Genomic DNA, 19,698 nt, shown 5'->3' with positions numbered 1-19,698 from the left:
GGAATGGCTGGAAAAGTGCCATTCCTCACACTACTTGTACAAAAGTAGCTAAGCTTCAAATTATTTCACCCTTTTGATGATACTGACAAATGTTTCCACTAGAAACCATGTTGAACTTAACATGGTTTATTGAGGAAATTGTGATCTAAGATCCAAAATCAGAAAGCTAAACCCATCAATTGTTGTAGCAGATATATGTCAAGTGACAAACTGAATCATCAATTTGCCAATAATTTCTTTTTTGACAATTCTGTTAATGAGGTTGCTTACTACTTGTCAGTTTACAAAACAAATTACTGTGTTTGGGATTTTAGATATAGTGTTGTTGCAAATATGAAAGGTTTAATTAACAGCAAAATGCAACTATTTCTTTTTAAAATTATTAGCATATAATATTTGTACAGGGGATACAACATTGTGACATTTACATATGTGCTTATAATATATCTTAGTTAGATTTACCCCGTCCATCATTCTCCATCTTTCCCCAACTCCATGTAGTCCCCCTTCTTAGAACAATTTGAACAGGTTTCATTCTTCTGTTTTCATATGTGGATACAAAATGCATCTGCCATATACACCCACATCCACCCTTTCCTTACCCCCTTTTACTGGTACCCACCTCCAGAAAAGACCTATTTTACCCTCCTGCCCTTCATTTTTATGACAGACCAATGGGATTTCACCTTGGTACTTCAAGCCTATAAATATCATGCTTTAATCAAAGTAATGTCCCCCACTACTTGTTTATTCTCTATCACCACACTCCCCTACCATTCAACAGCTTGCAGTAGAGTACACTATATTATATTCATATATAGATGGGTTGTTTTAATAGTTTTCATTCTCTAACATTTTCTTTCCCTCTTCCACCTCCCATAGTGCCCCAGACAGACCCACTAATACAAGTTTTGTTCTCTCTCTCTCTCTCACTATATATATATGCATCTCTGTACGTACATATATATGATCATACATGTATCAATATATACATTTAACTTATAGGTTTAGCCTCCACATATGAGGGAAAACATGAGACCATTTCTTCTTTATTTTCATTCTAAGCTATGGTAAATTAACAATTCTGTGAGTTACCCATTGATCATTTGCTAAGTTATCAATGTTAGTTTGTTTCTAATTTTCAAAACAATGATACACATTTCACATACATATGCACATACAAACATAGTATATGATTGCATATGCTTTAGAGAAATAGAGATAGAAAATGTTGTATATATCATTATCTGTTGATATATCCACTGCCTCCTTCCTCCCCCAGATTCAAAGCATTCCACATTATATATATTGTTTGTAAATATCACCTTTTACTACACAAGTTCCCACAATTTTGTCATTCAATAGTAGTTTCAGTAATAAAAAGTGTTGCTTCATGATTTCCTTTGGGGGAAGTCATGTAAAGTACTCTCTGGTCTTTAATTAGATTTAAATACTTATAGTAACTCCATCATGATTTCTACCAAAGCAATTAAAACTCTTTTTTCTGACCATTCTCATTTTAAAAGCTCTTCCATTACCCTTTCTACTATCTAGTTATTCTTACATGTATAAAGCTCTGAGATAACATTTGTGTCATGGCTGTTTTATACTTTGGGATTTTTAGTTATCAAATGCATCTTTATTAATGACTGTAAGTGAATAATTGCTGGTGACATATTTCTCTTCTGAAAATTGGATGTCAGATTAAACATTTATGTTGTAGAAATCTACTTCATTTAAAATTTTAATAAGTAATAATTCATCTACCTATTAATTTAATCAAAAAATATCTTAGAGGTATTTTCCAGTAATTTTCCAATCACATAAAATCTATTAAATAAAAAATGAAATTGATGTTTTAAAAGAATTGTACCACATGGTTATCTGTTTCTTTCTTTAATAGTGAAATGGAGGAAAATCAGACAATGGTCACAGAGTTCATTCTACTGGGATTTGGACTTGAGCCAAAGATTCACATAGTCCTTTTTGGACTTCTTTCTCTCTTCTATACCTTCACTCTTTTGGGGAACGGAGTCATCCTTGGGCTCGTCCTGCTGGATCCCAGACTACACCACCAATGTACTTCTTCCTCTCTCACTTGGCCATTGCTAACATCGCCTGTGCCTGCAACACAGTCCCCAGATGCTAATGAGCCTCCTGGACCCAGCCAAGCCCATCTCCTCTGCTGGATGCATGGCACAGACCTTTCTCTTTTTGACTTTTGCTCTCACAGAATGTCTCCTCTTGGTGATGATGTCCTATGATCGGTATGCGGCCATCTGTCATCCCCTCTGCTATTTGACCATCATGGGCTGGAGAGTCTGCATCATCTTGGTTATCACTTTCTGGGCTTGTGGCTCCCTACTGGCCCTGGTTTATGTAAGTATCATTCTGAGGCTGCCTTTTTATGGGCCTCATGAAATCAACCATTTCTGTGAAATCCTATCTGTCCTCAAGCTATCCTGTGCAGACATCAGCCTCAACTTGATTGTCATCTTTGCAGCCTGTGCATTCATCTTAGTGGGACCCCTCTGCTTGGTCCTGGTCTCCTATTCATGCATCTTGCTGACCATTCTGAGGATCCAGTGAAGGGAAGGTCATAGAAAGGTCTTCTCCACCTGCTCCTCCCACCTCTGTGTGGATGGTCTTTTCTTTGGCGGCGCTATTATCATGTACATGGCTCCCAAGTCCCACCATCCTGAGGAGCAGCAGAAGATACTTTTCCTATTTTATAGTTTCTTCAACCCCATGCTGAACCCACTGATCTACAGCTTGAGGAATGTAGAGGTCAAGGGTACCCTGAGGAGGGCGCTGTGCAAAGAAAGTCATTCCCAGTTGGAGTGACATTTGAATATCCAGTCTCACTAGTCTCTTGTAATCTTGGTGCCCAATTACTGCCTAACTGTACCAAAGTTCACTACTGTATTCTTATCTGTGCCTTAATGATAAAGGGCATGTCCTTCCTCTTCATTAACAGGAAAATTTTTATATGTATTTTATTCATTGACTCTCTATGAGATGAAGTTTTATCTGAATATATGTGAATTACTTATGTTTTAATTCATTTTCTGGATCCCAGAAGTTGGATACATTCCAACAACCACCTTAACCTTAGTATATAAACTCACCAAAGGCATATATCATAAATTTTGGAATTAAAATAGACTGCAGCAAAGGCAACCATACATAGTCCATTCTCCCAAAATTGCACTTGCTGAGTCCAAGAATCACTCAAAGATGTCCAGTCACTCATCCTGCATGTATTAAAAAATTTGTATGAAAAGTATTAACTGACATTAGGGAGTTAATTTGTAGACAGAATGAAGACAATTAAAACAAGGTATATAGGAGAATGGACAGAGACAAAGAATAAAACCTGCAGAAGTGAGGGAACAGTGACAAAACATACAATTTAGAAGTCAACTGGTTAGTTGGTATCTAGCAAAAGTGTAAAACTGGGCATTTCTCCTTGAATAACCTTAAAATGAGTGTCAGAGAAAGCTATTTGGGTTGTTTTAAGATTCTCCAGAAATGCTGAGCTAGGAGTTACATTTATGTACAGACTGTCTCTAAGTGTGATTCTCCAATGCCCTTCCATCAGCATTTCTCTTCTTACTCCAGATTTATATCATTTCCCTCCTTAGAATGTCCTACCCCTAAAATAGGAAATTTTAGTTGTGAGTGTTGGTACCTAGCTGGCTCTCCAGCCATGGCTGTGGGTTGATTTTTGCTCATCTACTCTATTTGACAACTGATAATAAGTGTGAGTTCCCATACATTTTAAGTATGTTTTCATGTTGTTACATATTTTCTAACCTGTCCTGAGATTAAGATGGCCACTCACATCCAGAGTCTTTCTAAATATCACAGTGAAGGCAAATGTCAGACTCATTCAAAAGAATAAACGTGTGCCCTTTATTATTAGGGTTAACAAGTGGTCAAGCCAACTCTTCATTACTGTGTATAAATGGAGGCAGGGTTTTCTGAATCCATAAAACAAATTTTTATAATGAAATGAAATATTTTGTTTAATCACTTACCAAGTGGCATACACAGCACATCAAGGGCATTTTACATGGATTGTTTCATTTAATCACCATATCAAATCCATGATATGTCTGGTTTATGTACATTCAGGTTCTCAGTCTGTTTCATATATGTGTATGCCAGAAAGTAGCACATGTTGAACTTTTATTTAGACGATCTGGCTTTCAAACTCTCTGTACATGAGGTACAGTAATGTATCAATAGTAATGTTATCAAATAAACAAAAAGAGTAATTATACCGAGTTAAGATGTGTTAAATGTAGGAGGATTTCTTTATAGTTTAGTGTGTATCAGTGAACTGCTCTGTGCTACATAAAGCCCAAGTGATTATAGGTCATGTATGAGGTACTTCTTATCCAGGCCATGACTTCTAAGTGCAGATTCACAAAAAGCACTGAACTTTTACAGGACCACAGTACATGAAGAATTTGGGAATGAAGACTGTTATTTATTGAACATTGACATTTAGTTCAGGGAAGACACAGAACCAAGGTATTCCTAGTCAGTCTCATTATATACGTAGACAGAAAGGGAATCTACATTTGCTAAAGAGAACAGCTCAACTTTAAACTGAAATTTTAAAAACATGGATGTGTTGATACAAACTATGACTCCAAGGATCTGAGTTGTTAAGCCAGACAATTGTGTTGATGAGCAAAACAGTGAAACAGGCAACCACAGAAAAGAAGGCAGATGGAGCCATTTCACACTGGTGCCTCACCAACTGAATGGAATTAGGGTAGATGTTTTATAGAATTTTATCTAAAAATAGTCCTTTACCAAGACAAAGACATTCAGGTTTCATTTTTTATATTCACAATTGTTATAACCTTTCAGGTGGCACGTACAAGACAAATATATCCTGAAAGATTGGTGATGTGGATCAACTTTCAATATGGCAGCCATTAACATCTTATTGTGCATTAGTCACTTGTAGTTGTAGATCTACTCAGTCTTACCAAAAGTTTCTTAAGGGGAATATATAAATGATTAATTACATCTCATTCACAATGACCACATGTAAATTATAGACATTTTACAGAAGGTATTCAGCTTGGGGTGTAGCTTAGTGGTTGAGTGTTTGCCCAGCATATACAAGACCCTGGGTTCAATCACCACCACTGCAAACTATTACTACAAACAATAATAATAATAATAATAATAATAATAACAACAACAATAATAGAAAGAAAAATATTTAGTATTTAATTTGAAAATGATGATAATGTATACATTTTTTGTCACATAAGGAGAGTAGAGAGTATGGGTCATTCAAAAGGAATATATCAAATTGCTAACCTCTATAGCTATGGTATGTCATAATGGTACTTCTGCTAGCAACATAACCCTGTAGATAGTATTAACTCTCTTACTTCATTCAGAGGATGGAAATTTTAGGTGCTGCCACTACTTAAAATGATAGCAGTGGGACTTGGTGGGTGAAAGTCAGTTCCTAAGCTACCTGAATTTGGCCCTCACAGAATCCTTGGCATGTGGAGTGGGCATCGCCATTGCTGACCGATAGGATTTTAAGAGGTATAGACCAGTGCTTCTTACTGCATGTTATATTGTGCAGATGAATCATCTGAGGATTTGCAAAAATATAGGTCCTGATTGGGCATATCTGAAGAGGATGGGCAGACATCCAAATTTCTAATCATCTCTCCTACCTTGCTGATCCACAGACCATACTTTGAATATTAATTCTATAGGGAACATTGTTCAATCTGTGTATCTTAGGAAAACTGATGATAAAAGTGATAAAGTCAGCACACAGAACTCAGAGCAGAGATCTTTTGCCAGACCCTGGGGAAGCCTCCCTTTTCCTTGCAACAGTGGCTCAATGTGATTTGCTGTTTTATTTTTTGTTTTGTAGGTTTGCCAATTGTTTCTGCTGTTTTTTTTTTTAACTTTTGTAAACTTATGGGAGCAGGAGAGGAACAGCACTGTTGGGCACAGTCTGCTTTGGTCCTTTCAGAACTGGCTGAGAGTTGTGATGTTTGGGTTCCATCAGAGATTGGGAAAACCAAAGGCGATTTTCCTATGCTTATGCTCACACACCCAACACTTCACTAATGACACCACATATGTGAGAGTTTTCCATACACACCAAGCCATCAATTCACTGATGGACAACAACTGGATGTACTTAAATGAATTCAATTCGGACAGATTACCTGGAGGTGGTGTCAGATCTGATGACTGAAGGGCTCAGTCTCACAAGGCTGCCCCCGCTTCAGATGACAGTGACAACCCAGGTTGCAATCCTTGCTTCTGGCTGACAAGCTATAAGTCAGGATTCCAACTTCATAGACACAACAGCTCTTGAAGCTATTAAAAAATTCCTTTGGTAAAAAAATGACCCCTCCTAAAAGGAAAAGGGGGATATGCAGTCCCATGCTGTCTGTTCAGTTCAAAGACCATTGTGCATAAGAAAACCACATCCCTGCAAGCCTTGGTTAAGGTAACACTAGCAACCAAACAAACTTTTATCTCACAAGTACCAATCTTTTCTCTGTTTTTATGAATTCATAATGCATCTCTGCCCTCTCATCTCACGGTTACTCAACAAATACAATTTGGAATAATACCATTTTTTGCTCTCTCCCTATTATATTTCCAGTGCCTTGTTTCTTCCAATGTTAGTAGTGCCTGTTCCTTTATGGATCTCTCTGATGATAATTTACTTTGAGAAGTAGTTACATCCACCCATTTTATGTTAACACTTATTTGTGTTTCGCTCAAATCTATCCTATGGTCAAAATCAACAAGTATTTTAAGAATAAAATGTATAAATGTCCAGTAAATCAAATGCTCAGTGCTACCACATATTAATTTTTATTTCCATTAAGACTGTGTCATCTGTGTGCTGAGTTCTTTCCTATATCTATCATTTTTTAATTCTTTGCATATAGTAAATACTGACAAGGCTAAAGTTATCTCATTCTACTTTTAAAAGAATATAGAAAATTCAGAGTAGTAGCTATCAACACTTATGTTCTTAAGGAACTTCTCTAACTTTTAATTTGTGTGACATTCCTGAGTATTAAGTTTTGTTCTTGATTACCTTCTAATTTTTCATTTTTATATCCCCAAATATGCATTTATATCCAATGGTTGTAAGGTGTTCACTACGTAGAAAAGTGTTCTGTAAGATTGTTGTTCACACTGATTTTCAGCTCATTCAATGCTTCTTAAAACTGTGCCCCAATTTCCACACACTGGCACATAATATAAACTTTTGTGATCACATTCATTCCAGTTAAGAGCTGACTCTTCCCTGCATTGTTACCTTACTTTGCATATGCTCATGTTTTGAATATGTTTAGGTTTCACTGTGACAACTTTAATAAGAGGACATCTTCATATGCAATAGAAAACAGGTAACTTAAGGTGATACTGTTCCAAAATTTTAGTTTGTTCTGCCCTTTAAATTTTTATATTTACCTTGTCTTGTCACAAATACTTTACATGTTATCCTAAAATGACTTTTCATAACTGATGTTTATATTGTGAGGAAATGTTTAATGATTTAAAATTATAATTTTCACAGTATATCATAGGACTTTTGTTTATATTAATGGCAGGTCACCTCACTTGTGAAAAGACATAAAGTGCTTGTGGATTGCCTTCTATGCACTAGGCTTTTACACATGGTCCAGAGCACTTCTTATCTTCCCTAAATAAATGTCCATTTCTTCTCACCATGAACCTGTATAGACTGAACACAGGTGAGCATGTTCTCCAGTGGGGTAATCATGCAAAGGTTTCTTCAAGTTTATTTTAAAATCTCAGAGGATCACAGTGTGGTAAACTCATTAGTTTTTCAATTGCACAATGGATTTTTGTTTTGTTTTATGTGGTTTTTTTGTTTGTTTTGGGTGGTACTGAGATTTGAACTCAAGACCTCATGCTTGCTAGGCAAGCACTTGAGTCACTCAACCAGCCTGCACAATGGCTTTTGATATGAAATTTCTAACTCTCCCTTGTCCAATATAAAAAAGAAATGAGTTACAAATGAGTACCTTCAGTAGCAAGGCTCTCCATCTGCCTGGGAGAAACAGCAGCTTCTAAGGGAAGGTAACTTGGAGAGGCTCCTGTCTTCCTAGGAAGAGGCAATGTCTGAATCCAGCACCCTACTCCCTTCAGAACAGAGAACAGAGAATCTGACATCTGACCTACATCTGAGATTTGTGATCTAGAAAACACTGCCTTAAGCAGAAGTACCATGGGGATATCTTGGCCCCCTCCTAGGAAGACCTAATCCAACCCAGACCTACCTAACCAGGTCCCTCAGCATCTCCACACCTTGGAATGTGACTTGCTCTCAGATGGGTTTCAGACCCCTATCCTCCCATTTCTGCTGCAGTACAAGGGACCCTCATTACACCAGGGAGAAGCAGAGCAGCAGAGTTGGATGTCAGGAGCTAATTCACTGGTCCTGCTTCCTGACAGGTTCAACAGAACCATCTGGAGACTAGGAATGATAGCAATGCTGGGATCTATGAGAATTCAATGTCAAATATTCAAGAACCATAATGAGACCTGTTGTCTCAGAGGTGTGCCAAGTGTCTGTCTGTTTTCCTAATTGTGTGTTTTACTGGGAATGAGAAAAGAAACAGAAAAAGACAATTGCTTCATCCCTTCTTCCCTGCAGAGGTAGACATGTACAATGGCTTGGCTATCAGACCCTCCACTGAGTCCTCAAGAGCTGCCAATTAGGTTAAGCCCTCAGAGAACAAAACCTCCCTTCCTGAGGTTCCAGGAATACTGCAAGAGTTCTGCAGCTGTCACAGAAACTCTGAGGAAACCCATGTCCCGGGTTCCAGGTGCTTCCCCTTCTGAGATCCCTGAGTCCAAATGTAGGAACAAACAAGGTTGCCTGATTCTATTTTACAATAAACTATTTAAGCATGTTGTAGTGTCTAGTCTTTTATTAACAGCTAAACTTATACTGCAACCATTGGCATGTATTGATCATTATTCTACTATAGGGATAGTTTGAGGGAAAGTTAATGATTACTTCTTTGAACATATCCTTCACAAATAATCTAAGTATATACCTCATCACTTGTTATCCACAGGGGTTGGGATTTAGAATTCTTTGAGGATACCAAAATCCATGGATGATCAAATGCCCTACATAAAATAGCACAGTACTTGCATATAACCTATGCACATCTTCCCCCTACATTTTAAATCATCATTAGATTACTTATAATGCTTACAGTGTAAATGCTATGTAAATGTTGCTAAACTTTTAAGTGTAGTTTTAGGAATAATGACCAATCAGTACAATTAGACTCTGTGGTTCACCCCATAGTTTCTACTGTAAAGAAGAATAAAATTGGGCTGGCAAGTGACTCAAGTGGTAGAGCACCTGCCTAGCAAGCATGAGGCCCTGAGCTCAAAATCCAGTACTGCCAAAAATAAATAAATAAATTAATTAATTAATAAGAATAAAATTATGTAATTTGCAGGAAAATGGATGCAACTGGAGATCATCGTGTTAAGTGAGATAAGCCAGGCTCAGAAGACAAATATCACATATTTTTTGTCATATGATTAACATAGGCCTAATAATAATGATAATGATGACATGACTATAAAACAGAACTGTTTAAGGATAAGCTAGTGGGGAGGAGGAAGGGGAAAGAGAGGGTGACCAGGGAGGTGAATATTATAGACATACATTTTATATATACATATATATATATAGCACAATGAAAGCCACTAAAAGCTGTTTAATAGGAGGGGGAGAAGGGAGGGTAGTTAAGAAAGAGTAATATAGATTAAATGAATTTGATCCAAGTACATTAAATGCATGTGATAAGTATTACAATGAAACCCCTTTGTACATCTAATTTATACTATTGAAAATTTAGAAATAAGTAAGTAAACATCAAATAATTCTGCAACTCTTTGATATGGACACCATTTTTTCTTCATATTTGTATCCTTAGTTGGATGCTGTACAAATGCAGAATCTATGGATACAGAGCATGACTATATAGAATTAGTTTAGTTTTGTTTTATTTGGGGAGAAGCAGATGCAAGATAGCAATAAACTTATGATTGTTGATGAGAAATGAAAGAATGAAGAATACATTACCTATGAATCACCTTGTCGACTTACACTTTAATAATCACACTGCAAAGTTGACTTTTAAAAGATAATAGCCAATGCAGTGAGTGGTTTTTAGACTGCTGTGAACATGGGAGAGGCCATACTTGTGAGGCCCCTACAGTCATAGGCACTGAAAAAGACTGATAACTCTCAACATCCCAGTTGAGTGTTCACTGTATACCAGAAATGTATTCACTATGTATGTATTATCTCAATGGGTCTTCAGTACAAGTCGTGAAGTAAGAGCTATCACTTTCCTTCTTAACAAAGAGAAATTGAGGCCTGGAGAGGTTAAGAAGTATACTCCAGGTCATGCCACTAACGATGGTGTGTCTGACTCCTGTGCCCATGGTCTTTAATTGCTACACGACAATGCCTTTCAACATTTTCTTTGCCTGACAATCTGGCTCTAGGCAGAATGTGGAAAGCTTGTTTTTGCTTTCTTATATTTAACCAAATTGATATTAAGTCTGTCAATAAATATTCTAGGCACCATGTATGGTCAAAATATCAATATTGTATCACATATTAGATCAAAAGATTTCTTCAGTCTCACTGTATATTTTAAACACAAACTGTGAAGAGATTGATTATGAAGCACAATTCAGTAGGCTTTATTGGCCTTAATTAATCAAGAGAGAATGTGTCAGTATCCCAGATAAGTGGGTTGGCAGATAGTATTGCTATTATGAATTATAAGACAGTATTTTGTAAGACTGCTCACAAGACAATTAACTTGAATGTGGATTTCCTATATAATCTAAATCCTCTAAGGAAACACACAACTATTGGAACCATGGACAAGTCTCAAGAAATACTGTAGAGGTGCTTAGGGAGAGGCAGGAAAGAGAGAGTTTGGGAATGGGAAACTGTAGAGAAACAAGGAAATTGGGAACGGAGAAAAGACATAAAAAAGAGACCCAGAGAAGGAAAAGATCTGTCAGAATAAAGACAAGACTCAGTGAAGCACAGAATAGGGACAGGGAGACAATCTATCTAGAGAGATAAGCAGATTTTACCAGGCACATTAGTTGTAGCAGACATTCATTACTTAGATGTAGGCCATCAATACTTTAGTTGAACCAAGAATTTAAAAATAACTCTTATTTTAGAAATACACATGACTCACGCCCAAAACACTAAAAAATAATCAGCCCATCAAATCTTCAGCTTTACTTCTTAAAACACAGGCTCCATTCAGTACTGACAAGTTCATTCAGGTATAAAGAAATGGTTTGTCTTAGATATGTACTTTGAAACTATGGGAATGATTCATCATTCATTAGTCATGAAACAATTTTTCATGTTTTTAAAGTGCTAAAGTGCACATACATGTAAAGTATATAATTTTAAACATGAAAGAATTTGGAACTTTTACATTTGGAACTGGGTTACAGTTAAATTTTTTTAGTCTCTGCTTTCACTTCTGACAATCCTTGGGACCATTTATTTCAGGTAACTTGATTTTAGTATCAAGCAGAATAAAATAAAATATGGGATAAAAAAATGAGATGTCTTTCAAGTATTCAATGGGTAAACAACAGTTATTATCAAAATTCAAAATGTCTGAATTTGCCCTTAATTTGGTAGAATTATGATAGGCAAGAATTTAAGCAAAGCAGAAACTCCAGTCCAAGGATGGTCTGACAAAACCAGCAAGGCATTTGCTCCTTCATCTGTACTTATCCAGTTTGTGTTCACTCAACCAACATTTATGGTGTTAAGAATTTTTTTTTAAATATGAATACCTGTTTCTTTATCCTAGTGAGTATATTAACAATCCACATAAAAGAAACCAAACTTTTAATCTATGTTATATATAATCTTAAAGAATCTTATTGTACTCATTATGTCCTCTTTTCGTCATCTCTCTCCATTTAACTTTCAAAGAGATTTACACTTTGTAAGTAATGAATTTTCTCCTATACGTAATCATTCAGGGAGTTATAAAAAGAAATTGTAGAAAATTAATAGAGATAAAGATTTGCCAAAAATTGTAGATTCAAGCACATTTTCACAACCAAGTATTTTTATATGTCTGTGTGTTTTCCAAATAAATTTAGAAGTTGGGCCTAGAACAGTGTTTTATTTGTTTTAGAATCCTAAATGAAATATATAAGCTCTGGTCATGTGTCATGAATTTAAACTTTTCCTTAGAATTTATTTGTGTCTTGCTAGTATAACAATTTATTGATAATGCTTATAAGTAAACAATCATCTGTTGCCATTAAAGAACGAGTTCTGGGGCCCCTTCAGGGTGCCACTGAGATGCTCAGAAAGGCTTTCCTTGCACTACACTGTAGTAATGTGATCTTGGTCAAAGGCCTGGTCCTGATCCAGCTTTGGAAATTTTGTTTAATATACACATTTCTCAATCATATCATATGATCCAAACTAAAATAAGAAGAATGAATAAGGTTAAATGGAATTTACTTTTAAAATGTACTTGCAAAATCAGTCAAGTACTTTGCTGATCACCACATTCCCTTTTTGTCAAAATATCTGCATAAGAAAACTAATTAAAGCACAGTATTTTCTATTAAGCCAGTATTAAACTCATTCCAAAACCAGACAAGGACACAAGAAAAGAAGAGAATTATAGATCAATCTCTGTAATGAATATAGATGCAAAAATTCTCAATAAAATAGGCCAACCCAATAAACAACACATCAAAAGGATCATACACCATGATTAAGTTGGTTTCATTTTAGGAATGCAAGGATGGTTCAACATACACAAATCAATAAATGCAATACAGCATATTAACAGAAGCAAAGACAAAAATCACATGATCCTCTCAATGGATGCAGAAAAAAGTTCTGACAAAATACAACAACCTGAGGGATTGGGGGGGGATGTGGCACAAACAATGTATACACATGTAAGTAAATATAAAAATGATAAAATAAAAGGAGGGGAAAAATACAACAACCTTTCTTGATAAAAGCGCTGATGAAACTAGGAATAGAAGGAATGTACCTCAACATAATAAAGGCCATATATAACAAACCTATAGCCAACATCATACTAAATAGGGAAAAACTGAAACCATGATTTTGTCTAAAGTCAGGAATGAGACAAGGGTGCCCACTCTCTCCACTCTTATTAGACATAGTTTTAAAATTCTCAAGCAAAGCAATAAAATAGGAGGAAAGAATTCAAACAGAAGAGGAAGAAGTCAAATTATCCCTATTTTCAGATGACATACCCCTAAGCCCAAAAAACTCCTAGACATCATAAACACCTTCAGTCAAGAAGCAGGATACAAAATCAATATACAAATACCACTAGTTTTCAGTACACCAACAATGAACAGACTGAGAAAGTACTTAGGAAAAAAATTCCATTTACAAAATCCTAAAAAATACCTAGGAATAAACTTAATAAAGTAAATGAAAAACATCTACAATGAAAACTATAAACCATTGAAGAAAGAAGTTGAAGAACACAACAGAAGATGGAAAGGTCTCCCATACTCATACATCAACAGAATTAATATCATGAAAGTGACTAAACTATAAAAAACAATCTGTATGTTCAATGCAACCCCCATGAAAATTCCAATGATATTTATCACAGAAATTGAAAAATCAACCCTAAAGTTCATATGGAACTACAAATAGCCAAGCCAATGCTAAGCAAAAAGAGCAACACTAGGGGTATCACAACATCTGACTTCAAATTACACTACAAACCATAGCATTACAAACAGCATGGTTAAAAAAAAAACTTGGATACAAAACTTGCTGGTGGAATGGCTCAAGTGGTAGAGTGCCTGCCTAACAAACGTGGAGCCCTGAGTTCAAACCCCAGTAACACACACACACACACACACAAACCCAGCATAGTACTGGCACAAAAACAGACATGAAGACTAATGGAACAGAATAGAAGACCCAGAGATAAATTCACACAGGAACAGCCATAATTTTAATAAAGGCACCCAAGACATACGATGGAGAAAAAAACAGCCTCTTTAACAAATGTTGGAAAAAATGGGTATCTGCATGTAGAAGACTGAAACTAGATCCCTGTCTTTCATCATGAACAAATATCAGTTCAAAGTATAGTGTATCAAAGACCTTAATATAAGGCCTAAAACTTTGAAACTGGTGTACGAAAGAGTAGAGAATACACTAGAATATATAGACTTAGATAATAATTTTCAAATAGAATTCCAATGGTTCAGCAACTAAGAGAAAGGATTGACAAATGTACTACCTGAAACTAAAAGGCTTCTGTACAGCAAAGGAAACAGTCACAAGACTGAAGAGACAGCCCACAGAATGGGAGAAATATTTGCCAGATATACATCTAACAAGGAATTAATAACCAGAATGTACTTGGAGCCCAAAAAACTAAACTCCCAAAGAATCAATGATCCGATAAAGAAATGGACAAATGAACTAAATAAAGCTTTTTCAACGGAAGAAGTACAGATGGACAAAAAGCAAAAGAGAAACACATGAAAGCATGCTCAATACCCCTGGCCATAAGGAAATGCAAATCTAAACCTCATTAAGATTCCTTCCACCTCACTTCTGTTAGAATGGCTACCATCAAGAACACAAACAACAACAAATGCTGGCAAGGATGCAGGGAGAGAGGAACCCTCATACTATTGTTGAGGATGTAAATTAGTACAACCACTATGGAAAACATTATGGAGGCGTCTCAGAAATCTAAAAAGAGGACTGCCATTTGATCCACCAATACCACTCATGGGCATATATCTGAAGAAATTTAAGTCAGGATACAATAAAGACCCCTGTACACTCATGTCTATTGGGCAATTATTCATAATAACCAAGCTATGGAATTATTTCAGATGCCCTACAACTGATTTATGGATTAAGAAAATGTGGTATTCATATACAATGGGATTTTATTCAGCCATAAAGAAGAATTAAATTTTGTTGTTCACAGGTAAATGGATGGAACTAGAGAGCATCATCTTAAGTGAAGTTAGCCAGGTTCAGAAAGACAAAGGCCACATGTTGTCTCTTACATGTGGATGATAGGTCCAATACAAATATAAGCATTATCATAGATACATATAAATATATACAGAACATGGTTCCTTTAGTAGGATTGTACCAGTGGGAGGTGGGAGGGGGTAAAGAGAGGGCAAAGTGAGTCTGAATACAGTTGAAGCACTTCATATACTTGTATGAAAATAGAATAATGAAACCTGTTGAAATTGTTTAAGAAAAGGGGTGGAGGGATAAGAACAAGTAATGGGGGAGGTAAACTTGATCAAAGTACATTTATATGCATGTATAGAAATATCACAATAAATCAAAGATCAATTTAAGGACTATTATAATTGATTTTGTTGTATGGTTATACAATATAATTAGTTGTTGCACTAGTAGATTTTAAGAGTTTAGATGTAAAATAATACCACTATTAAAATGTTCTTATGACAATAAAACAAAAGTAGGACTGTTAGAGGAGACTGAGGGAGGAGAAAAAGAAAGGAATGATAGAGAGTGAATAATTAATGAAATACATCCTATCTGTATATGGACAAGACACAGTGAAACACACTGGAAACTGATGAACAATACTGGGTAGGGAGAAAATGGTGAGGAAGAACAGTGGAGGGGTTAGATTGATTCAAGCACAATATATTTACAGGTTAAAATCCTTAGGCAAAATCCCCACTGAACAATCCCCACTTAAACAATGAAGGACAATAATATACAACAGGTCATATTAAGGGGAAGACCCTAGTGGAAGGGGGAAGTATAACTGAAGAGGATAAAGGAGGATGAATATGTTTGGTGTACTTTCTATACATATGTATACATGGAGCATTGAAACTTGTTGAAGTTCTTTTTCTAAGTTAAATGAATTTTATTTTTTAAATATATCTATATTTTATTATGATATGTATTTTTAAAAAGACAAAATTGTTGAAGTTCTTTTAAGAAGGGAAATGGGGTAGGAGGGAGAATAATGGAGGGGATGAACCAAACTGGGGTACAATATATGTATATATGGAAATGTCACAACAAAACCCTCTGTATAACCATCATATTCTAATAACAATGTAAAAAAAAAAAACAAAACAGTGTTTACTGGGTGAAAATTGGATCAGGGAAGAGGGGGTTAGATGGAGACCCTACTGCAGTTGATAAGAGTTATCCATCACTCCAACCATCTGGACAATGGAACAGACCTGCCCAGCAGACAGCACCCTTGTGTCAACAGATAAAACATCTCTGGACAGAGTGCAGGTACACTGACAGTCACTGCTGTGGATTATGTCTTTTATCCCCCTGCTTGCCTGGGAATTTTGGGTAACCAATTCCATTTGGGCTCAGTGAATCACAGACTTCTCCCCACTGCCTCACTCTAGTGGATTCTGACTACACACATAATGCCCAGTTACACACTTACTCATGTTGTCTACATCCTCCTGCTCTTCTAATCCATTATTGAGTGGATTTTGCAAGTTTTATTTCTCAAGAGGCGATGGTATTTCCCTTCTTTACCAGCTCTTTGGTAGGTAGCATCTCACTGCTGTCTCTGTAGGAACTAATGACAGCTGAGCCAGGTTCTAATCAAAAGCAGTCACTTCCTTACATTAGCCCTGGAGAAAAACATTTTTTCAGGGGCAACAGGGATGAATTTAATAGTTCAGGCTCAAGTTATTTTTGCCTGGTAATAGCACTAACAAAAATAGCAAAATGCTGGATTTCTACAGGATGGTATATTGGAAAAATGTTAGCCAGGACTTAAGCACAAAACCCCAAATATTATTTGACACATCACAAATTCACAGAAATACCAATTTTTGTTAAAGTAATCCATACAACAAATTTACACTGATATATTTGTCAGTTTTTATAAATTAGCCATCTGTAAAGCATTTAGCAATTCTTAATATTTCTGAAAGAAGACAAAGTTAATGTTTTTATGAATGGTGATTTCTTTCCTTTTTGAATTTTACATGACACAAATGCTAAGCATGGCACAAGTGACAGATTCTTCAACACATCAACATTCCAGGCATGGTACATTCTATTTCTGTTAGTGCATGGTTTTGCTCTTTTTATTGCACTAGAAAAGGGAGAAGTTAGAAAAAGCACTTATGGAACTAGTTGTGAAATCTTTCACATACACTGACATACATTCATCATAACTGTCATATCAATATATGAATGCCTGCCCATATACCCACAACTCTGCATTCAAATTCTCTACTCATAATACATGACCACTGGAAAGGCCCCAAAAACACAACTTCTACTAACTTTATGGGTTACTATTAAAAAAAATTTGGTGAATCAGCAACCATGAATCAAGCAGTAGATTAACTGCCAAACAGCCTGTTTGTATGTAGTCATCACTACTGCTAAATAAAGACAGTCAGTAGAAACCATATGTAATTCCTTCATTGATTCTCTCCTAGAAACCTAAACAATCATATTGTCATAAAAGATGCTTTTTATCTTTTTAATTCTCCTTTTATCATGTAAACTACTCTGAAATGAAAAGGTTGATTTCAGACACTGAAAGCAACACAGTTGGTTTCTGTCTCAAGAAATTGGAATTACATATCTACTGTGATTCCTCTAATTTTCATTTTTGGAGTTCTTCAATTACTCATTATTTTTAGAATTTAGGAACTCTCAGTGGTTTTAACGTGTTTAACCTCAGACAATCCTTATTCCATGGTTATTTTATTTTCTCCTTTGGTTTGACCTTTTCTCTTCCCATAATAGTGTCTTTGTATTCATGATATGTGACACAATCTCTTCTACAAAACTGGATATTTAAAGTGAATGATTAACAACCTAATATGCAACTAAACATTCATTTTAAATGTTCAACTTTTAAATATGACTAAATTCATAAAATGATATGAAGTAAAGTCTACATACTAACACTCCTGTTCTAAATTATTCCTTTTACCTTTTTCACAATAAAAGGTAGGTAAACCAGACAATGGTCAGAGAGTTCATCTTACTTGTATTTGGTCTTGGCCTAAGGATTCGCATAGTCACTTTGGGAATTTTCTCTCTCTTGTTTATCTTCATCCTTTTGAGGATCGGGGTCATCCTGGGGCTCATCTTGCCGGACTGCAGGCTTCACATCCCCCTGTACTTCTTTCCCTTCCACCTGGCCATTGTTGACATCACCTTTGCCTGCAGCGTGGTGCCCCAGATGCTGGTGAACCTCCTGGACCCAGCCAAGCACATCTCCTTTGCTGGATGCATGATGCAGACCTGTCTCTTTTGGTATGTTCCCATATGGAATGTCTCCTCCTAGTGGTGATGTCTTATGATCCATGTGGGCATCTGCCACCCCCTCCACTAATTGATCATCATGTGCTAGAGAGTCTGCATCATCCTGGTTATCACTTCCCAGGCATGTGTATCCCTCTTGACCCCGGCCCATGTGAGTCTCATCCTGAGGTTCATGAAGTCAACCACTTCTGCAAACTTCATCTGTCCTCAAACTGGCCTGTTCTCAAGTTGTTTATCATCTTTGCTACTTCTGTGTTCATCTGTGTTGGTCTCCTACTTGTGCATCCTGATGGCCATCCTGAGGATCCAGTCAGGGGAGGGCTGCAGGAAAACCTTCTTAGCCTGCTCCTCCCACCTCTGCATGGTTGGGCTCTTCTTTGGCAGCGCCATTGTCATGTACATGGCCCCCAAATTCCACCACCCTGAGGATCCTCAGAAGATCCTTTTCCTATTTTACAGTTTTTGCAGCCATATGCCAACCCCCCACCACCCAGCCTGAGGAACGCAGAGATCAAGGGTGCCCTGAGGAGGGCTCTGTGTAAAGAAAGTCATTCTCAGTTGGAATAATGTCTAAATCTCCAGCCTCAGCATTTCCTGGAATCTTGGGTACTGAATTTGCCTCAGTGCACACCTCTCTTTATATCTAAGACTAAATGATCCAAGAGGCTCTGAAAAGCATTCCCTTTTCCTCTCCAGGAAGTTAGTTTTGCTGCACCCATTATGCAGCAAACAAATATATCTTGTTTATTTTTAACTTTTTCATTTAACTGTTGCAGAAATAAATGTACTTCACACATTGTTATGGCTTCCAATACCTCTGACTTAGGCAGGTCTGCTCAGTAATAACAGAATCACCAGCAATTACCACTTCTAATCACACCAAAAATACTTTTTTAAATACTGCAGCCACAGGCAGAGAGTCCATTGGGAACTCCTTCCATTTTCATCCCGCATTTGCATGCTTCCTCTCACCTGTGCTGCTTCCTTCAAAGACTGAATTCACCTCAAAATCTGCATACATTTAGGTGAAATGGATTTTTATTAATGAAGCCCTATAATCTGTCCAAGAATTCCTGTGGTCAGAGTAGGTCCACACACATTCAGCTGTGATTCCCAGGGAATTTCACAAGTAACCCCACATTTCAGTTTGCCTTAGTACTTTGATGGCCACTTGTTTTGAAACTCTTCCCCCATCATTATGATTCTCTGAATAAATACATACTGGATAAACCAGAGGAGTGAGCAGGTGTCAAAACTTAACTTCT

At 36.5% G+C, this 19,698-nt stretch overlaps 2 pseudogenes; both read left to right on the top strand.

The window, feature by feature from the left end:
- Positions 1 to 1,907: 1,907 nt before the first annotated feature.
- LOC141416898 (olfactory receptor 2A1/2A42-like) lies at positions 1,908 to 2,844 on the top strand (annotated as a pseudogene).
- Positions 2,845 to 18,128: 15,284 nt separating this feature from the next.
- Positions 18,129 to 19,000, top strand: LOC141416897 (olfactory receptor 2A1/2A42-like; annotated as a pseudogene).
- Positions 19,001 to 19,698: the final 698 nt, after the last annotated feature.

Source organism: Castor canadensis, chromosome 2 (assembly GCF_047511655.1).
Source record: "Castor canadensis chromosome 2, mCasCan1.hap1v2, whole genome shotgun sequence".
NCBI lineage: Eukaryota > Metazoa > Chordata > Mammalia > Rodentia > Castoridae > Castor > Castor canadensis.
Note: the sequence above shows the minus strand (reverse complement) of the source record. Positions and strands in the feature narration are given on the sequence as shown.